Source organism: Engraulis encrasicolus, chromosome 23 (genome assembly GCF_034702125.1).
Source record: "Engraulis encrasicolus isolate BLACKSEA-1 chromosome 23, IST_EnEncr_1.0, whole genome shotgun sequence".
Lineage (NCBI taxonomy): Eukaryota > Metazoa > Chordata > Actinopteri > Clupeiformes > Engraulidae > Engraulis > Engraulis encrasicolus.
Genome location: NC_085879.1, coordinates 46190505 through 46198004, shown reverse-complemented (window position 1 = coordinate 46198004; position 7500 = coordinate 46190505). Strand labels below are relative to the sequence as shown.

Below are 7500 nucleotides of genomic sequence, written 5' to 3'. Positions count from 1 at the left end.
CATTACTTAAGTATATCTGGGGAACTGATCTAAAGTGAAAGCCTGTTATGGCTTCACAACACATTAACAAATGACTTGATAAGCATTGCTTATGCATTATCAAGAATTTTCAACTCATTACTCACTCATATCTGGGAAACGTTTAAAGTGAAAAACTTCCCATGCTTTACAACACATTAACAAATGACTTGTTAAGCATTGCTTATGCATTATCAAGGATTTACAACCCATTACTTAAGTATATCTGGGGAACTGATCTAAAGTGAAAGCCTGTTATGGCTTCACAACACATTAACAAATGATTTGATAAGCATTGCTTATGCATTATCAAGGATTTACAACCCATTACTTAAGTATATCTGGGGAACTGATCTAAAGTGAAAGCCTGTTATGGCTTCACAACACATTAACAAATGACTTGATAAGCATTGCTTATGCATTATCAAGAATTTTCAACTCATTACTCACTCATATCTGGGAAACGTTTAAAGTGAAAACCTTTCCGTGCTTTCCAAAACATCAACAAATGACTTGATAAGCATTGCTTATGCATTATCAAGGATTTATAACCCATTACTTAAGTATATCTGGGGAACTGATCTAAAGTGAAAACCTGTTAAGGCTTCACAACACATTAACAAATGACTTGATAAGCATTGCTTGTGCATTATCAAGGATTTATAACCCATTACTTAAGTATATCTGGGGAACTGATCTAAAGTGAGAACCTGATAAGGCTTTACAACGCATTAACAAATGACTTGATAAGCATTGCTTATGCATGATCAAGGACTTACAACTCATTACTAACGCATATCTGGGGAACTTTTAAAGTGAACATCTTTCCATGCTTTCCAAAACATCAACAAATGACTTGTTGAGCATTGCTTATGCATGGGAGGCAACATCTGAGAGATCTTACTATTCTCATCAAAACATTTACAAACCACTTACACAATACATTTGAGATGTGAGATGATGTCCTTCATGGTAACGGTAACACAAGACAGACAACTTCAATATCTTTAACTATTTAATTTTTAAAAGATAACAGTTATCAGCTTAAACAGTAACACGATGAAGAAAGAGAGATGAGGACTAGCAAAATGAAGAGATTAGATGAGGGGAGAGCTTGTGGAGAGGAGAGGGAAGCAAGAGAAGAGATATAGTGTATTCATGTGGTCTTATCTAGTAGATATTATCTAGTTGTGAAGTGGTATTTACAAGTGCGTTGCGTTCATGTGCTATTTTGTTGTTGTTTACAACTTAAAGATGGTGGACCAGAGTGAGACTCTGGCCATTTTTTTTTGTTAATAAAACGATAATAGACTGTTGTTCATCAGCTACAGCAAGCAAATGAATTAGGAAGTCAAAAGGTAAAAATGCTGAATATTTTCTGACAGTCATTTACCATGACTATTTGAACATACTGAATGCCGGTTTTTGAGTATTTCAACTTAGCGGTTGCCATGGTGAGAGTAGAGCCAGCTGTTGTGTACGTCATCAGCTCGTAAAGTCGTTAATCAAAATTTTCTACAAGGGCCGGTGGCGTTCATGTGTGCTTCGGATGTCAGTGTTTGGTATTTAGGTAATTACCACATGAACGCACAATTAGGAACTGTACTGCATTTAAAAGATATTTTCTACTGGGCAGCAGCAGTGAGCCCGTAGGCTACTTTTGAGCTCAGCCACTTTGCACTGTAGTTCAGGATCTCCCCAAAATATTTTTTATAATAAAAATATAGGTATTGAGGGTCTGTAATAGTGATCTAAAGTGAAAGCTGTATAAACTGCATGATGACTTCTGTTCAGCTATGAAAATACTCCGGGTGTCGGCGGGCGTTATGGGAGAGAGGTGGCCGGACGTTCACGGCCTCTATGGGAGCTAAAGGGTTAAAGGAACTTTTCTGACGATGATGGTCCTTTTTTTAAGGGTAAACTGCCTTCATGATGCTACCTGTGAGGAAACAAATAAAAAAGCACAGTTTAAACATTAATTTTGTTATTTGTAGGCTACTGCCAAAAGGTAGATTAAGCTTACACTAAGCGCAAAACATTCCCCTCCATTTGAGCCATTGCAAGCACAGAGCAAAATAGCAGAAATCGCTAGTTAGCATGCTAGTTAACAAAATTTGCTAAGCAATATTGTTCTCTACAACTAATAGAGTACTCAAACACCCTATTGCATAGAGACATACAACTGCTTAGGTGGACAAGTAATGTTAACCCTCAGAATTCACTCTTTGTTACAACAATTTGTAAACAACAGCACCATAACTGAAAGTCCAACCCAAGTTTTTTTTTTTTTTTTAAACTGTACATCTCAACCATAATTTTGATACCTCATATGTGTGGGTATCTGCTGTACAACTAACAGTGACATTGATTTTTTTTTTTTAAACGTTTTTAATATAGGCCTATATATATATTTTATTTTATTTTACCTTGACCAGAATACTGTTGAAATGACACATTGAAATCGCGGTAAAATACAGCTCAGTCATACTCATTACTCTCCGTCAAAACAACCGAAAATGGCCAGCAGGAAACACAATTAACTTTGTAACTCTTTTTCACTAGTTTTAGAAATCTCTGATCTCTTAATTACAGGGGTAATACCAAAGATTCTCTATTCTAATTAGCATCGTCTCTGATAATTCAAATATTCCAGGAAGTGGTTAATCGACCGGATGTTGTTTTGTGATCAGTGATGCGTTTCCAGGGGACGTTCTTTGAGGGGACACATTACACTTTGAGGAAGTAGTGTCTTGTTCAGTGTTCACGGTTTATATTGCTGAAGGACAATTACAAGTCTAAACGGAGAAGAGTCGTCATTTCAAGGTGTTTTCGCGGACGTATCGGCATGTGGATGTTGACAGTGTCGGAAGTATTAATCAAAGTTGACACGAGAAGTTGGAGCGATGCGAGAAGAGCATGCGATGAGCTGCCTGCCTGCTGCTGTCTACTGCCTACTCCTGCTGCTGCCGCTGCTGCTGTTGCATCCAAGTAAGTTTGGCTGCTAAAATGTTTTGATATTCACTGAACAGACATGCAATTGCCTGCATAGTCCTTTCTTATTTGAAAGATGAATCCCTGTCGCTTGCAAGATACACAATCTCATGCCCATCGTGCATAGCTAATTCATTGCATTGGGGAGAGGTGGACGCCGGATGTAAACAAACGGAGAGGGGGTGTCACGTTGAGTAGCTTTGCAGATGTAGGCAAAGAGATTGGCACATTACTAACGGTGTTGGACTACCATAAATGTTAGTTAGTTTCTTTTCTGAGGTCTTTGTAGTGAGTCATGTTGTTTTTTGTATGTTTAGATGAGGTAAGCTTAAGCCTACTGACTTCTGAAATGACTGCATGAATGATTTGTCCCAAGCTTTCTTACAGTAGGCTACTGACCTCAGAAATAATTAATGGCGTTGTGAACCTGCTGATGTATTTATTTGCACTCATGTAGTAATTTACTGTCATGAAAGCTAAATTGTGACTTGACTTTTTCCTCTCTCAGTTGTTGGCTCATGACAGATTTATTTGATAAGTGGAAGTGCCCGCTGATGCAGACCCAGTGTAAGTATACATGCTGGCATTGTTTTTGTGACATTTAATCTCATCTAAATCATCATGTTTTTGAACAGTGTTGGGTAGCCAGCCACCCATGCATGTTGACACAGCCAGCAGCGGGCACCCATGGCACATGGGGATGGACCCAGGAGTGGAGGATGACCCAATAGGGTGAGTTAGTGAGCTAATGTCATACACATGTAATTGTTTTAGGTGTATGGGAAATAATTAAATGTTTGTTTACATTGTACAGATGAACGTTCAGCCCACTCACTGTTGACACCAGTGACACAGTATTGACCAGATCTCCTGGAAGTGCCCCCTGACGCAGACCCAGTGTAAGTATGCATGCTGGCACTGTTTCGTTTATTTAGGCTATGTAGGGCTCGACACAGTATTTGCTTATAGTGATATGTAATAAATATTTTGTCTGATATTAAATCTCATCTAAATCTCATCATGTTTTTGAACAGTGTTGGGTAGCCACCCATGCACGTTGACACAGCCAGCACCGAGCACCCATGGGGATGGACCCAGGAGTGGAGGATGGTCCAATAGGGTGAGTTGCTGAGCCAATGTCAGAAACATGTAGACTATACCCTACCCTCATATGTAAACCTTCGCTAGTCTGTTTCTCCCTTAATATTGGTGTCAGATTCGCACAAATGCAGTTCTGGGGTGCTACCTTGCTACTAATCAGGCACAGCAAGTATGATTTGAAATCCGTGTCGGTCAGTGTTAATTTTGAGAGGAATTTTTAATTTAGTTTTAGTCTCTTGACGAAAATGCAATTTTAATTTTAGTCACAATTTAGTCATCTAAATCATTTTTGTCTTAGTCTAGTTTTAGCTGACTAAAATTCATACAATTTTAGTCGATGAAATCTAAAATAATTTTAGTCAACCAAAATATCATTTCCTCTTGTCTACACTTCTCTATAAAATTGTCAAACTAAAATACAATTTGGGGAAATCAATGATTAAAATGACATATTGTAATCATGAAATATTGTCAAAAACTGCCAGAGTGTCTTATAAGCCAGTGCGTCCAATGTGTAAAAAAAAATCATGGCCACGACACTCATAAAGCTCTGTCGATATTTTACGACTTTGGGGGAAAAACGGGACTGCACGTTATGAAAAAATACTTGTGGGTATACCAGTAATCAAGAGCGTCGCGGGGTAGCCTACAGGCACCTGTTGGAAGACGTGTCTCTCTCTCTCTCTCTCTCTCTCTCTCTCTCTCTCTCCCTCGTGCGCGTATTGCAAGCTGTTGCATATTATTTGCTTGATGCGAAGTTGTGATGGCATACGCGCTCTCGTTGACATGGTTGTGTCCATGTTGCATGCATTCGCAAGGTGTTATTGGAAAAACGCACATGAAAGCGTGGAAAGGCCGTTTACTTCCTATTTCAGTGTCCTTGACTGAAACAAGTCGCAAAACTCCACACTTCCGAATCCTTTGCGATCAGCACTAAAGTGATTCTTATCAGAAGGCTTGTACCAACGCATAGACCCTTAAATTACAAACATTAGCGAACATTGAAAAAAGATCAGACAACGACCGTCGGGTAGCAGGTTCATGAAAGCGACTGGGAGTGGAGAAAAAAAGGCATCGTTAGAGAAAGATGTTTGCTACTTTAGGACAGACAGCACCACCACTATTTCATGACTGCATAAACTTCTTCGTCATGGATAAATAGGCAACAATATTTTTGTCCAGCCAGGATTGCCCTGAAAAGTAGGCTACTGCTGTTAAAAAAAGGTCACGGGCGTGCAGCACCGACGCTGCCTGTCACTGTGCCTGCGTGTTTGTGTGTGTGAGGGAGGGGAGGGAGACGCGGAGCAGATGGGTCGCGACTTGCGAAAGATCAGGAAATTCTTTTTCAATGTTTCAGTGACATATTAACAAAAATGCTTCCTATTGGTTTTCGTCTCCGATGGTATTGTAGTCACATTTTTATTTTTTTGACGAAAATATAAATCAATATCGTTATATTTTTCGTACAAACACATGCTGTTTTTTTCGTTATCGTTTTATTGTCGTCAGGGGAAAAACAATCGTTAACGATAATTATGGCGAAAATATTTCGTCACGAAATTAACACTGGTGTCGGTCGGGTCCCAAAGTGTCTGATTTCACGTGAAATGACCCTATGGCATGTTTATACAGTAGGTTTAAATAAGACGAGATGTACTCCAATGTCATGCGCCTTTCTGTTCCAAACCCTTTGGAAGGGACTGTATATGGAAAAAGTCGATAACGGTCTGAGTTCCTGCTTCTTAGTGCATATTGCTTTCTACATGACTTGTGTCCAATAATATTGCCCATAATTGAAAACTGTGCTTTTTTTGTTTGTTTCCTCACAGGTAGCATCATGAAGGCGGTTTACCCCTGAAACTTTTTACAAAGGACCACCATCGTCAGAGAAGTTCCTTTAACCCTTATCTCCCATAGCGGCCGTGAACGCCCGGCCACCTCTCTCCCATAACGCCCGCCGACACCCGGAGTATTTTCATAGCTGAACAGAAGTCATCATGCAGTTTCTACAGCTTTCACTTTAGATCACTATTACAGACTCTCAATATATTTTTATTATAAAAACTATTTTGGGAAATCCTGAACTACAGTGCAAAGTGGCTGAGCTCAAAAGTACGGGCTCGCTGCTGCTGCCCAGTAGAAAATATCTTTTAAATGCAGTACAGTTCCTAATTGTGCGTTCATGTGGTAATTACGTAAATATCAAACACTGACATCCGAAGCACACATGAACGCCACCGGCCCTAGTAGAAAATTTTGATTAATGAATGCACTATATCTCTTCTCTTGCCTCCCTCTCTTCTCCACAAGCTCTCCCCTCATCTATTCTCTTCATTTTGCTAGTCCTCATCTCTCTTTCTTCATTGTGTTACTGTTTAAGCTGATAACTGTTACTTTTAAAAATTAAATAGTTAAAGATATTGAAGTTGTCTGTCTTGTGTTACCGTTACCATGAAGCACATCATCTCACATCTCAAATGTATTGTGTAAGTGGTTTGTAAATATTTTTGATGAGAATAGTAAGATCTCTCAGATGTTGCCTCCCATGCATAAGCAATGCTCAACAAGTCATTTATTGATGTTTTGGAAAGCATGGAAAGATTTTCAGTTTAAAAGTTCCCCAGATATGCCGTAGTAATGAGTTGTAAGTCCTTGATAATGCATAAGCAATGCTTATCAAGTCATTTGTTAATGCGTTGTAAAGCTTTAACAGGTTTTCACTTTAGATCAGTTCCCCAGATATACTTAAGTAATGGGTTTTAAATCCTTGATGATGCATAAGCAATGCTTATCAAGTCATTTGTTAATGCGTTGTAAAGCCTTATCAGGTTCTCACTTTAGATCAGTTCCCCAGATATACTTAAGTAATGGGTTATAAATCCTTGATAATGCATAAGCAATGCTTATCAAGTCATTTGTTAATGTGTTGTGAAGCCTTAACAGGTTTTCACTTTAGATCAGTTCCCCAGATATACTTAAGTAATGGGTTATAAATCCTTGATAATGCATAAGCAATGCTTATCAAGTCATTTGTTGATGTTTTGGAAAGCATGGAAAGGTTTTCACTTTAAAAGTTTGCCAGATATGAGTTGGTATTGAGTTGAAAATTCTTGATAATGCATAAGCAATGCTTATCAAGTCATTTGTTAATTCGTTGTAAAGCCTGAACAGGTTTTCACTTTAGATCAGTTCCCCAGATATACTTAAGTAATGGGTTTTAAATCCTTGATAATGCATAAGCAATGCTTATCAAGTCATTTGTTAATGTGTTGTAAAGCCTTAACAGGCTTTCATTTTAGATCAGTTCCCCAGGTATACTTAAATAATGGGTTATAAATCCTTGATAATGCATAAGCAATGCTGATCAAGTCATTTGTTGATGTTTTGGAA

The 7500-nt window shown here is 38.5% G+C and overlaps 1 protein-coding gene and 1 long non-coding RNA gene across 3 annotated transcripts in view; one reads left to right on the top strand and one right to left on the bottom strand.

The window, feature by feature from the left end:
- cd276 (CD276 molecule) overlaps positions 1-7500 on the bottom strand; it is a 220811-nt gene that overhangs the window by 90582 nt on the left and 122729 nt on the right. The window lies entirely within an intron of this gene.
- On the top strand, positions 2338-4118 carry LOC134439833 (uncharacterized). Of its 2 annotated transcripts, none has more exons than XR_010032877.1 (4): positions 2338-3006; positions 3518-3741; positions 3824-3908; positions 4044-4118. It is a non-coding gene; the product is annotated as an uncharacterized LOC134439833 (long non-coding RNA). The 2 variants fall into 2 exon arrangements; XR_010032876.1 differs by having other exon boundaries at positions 2351-3006; positions 3645-3741.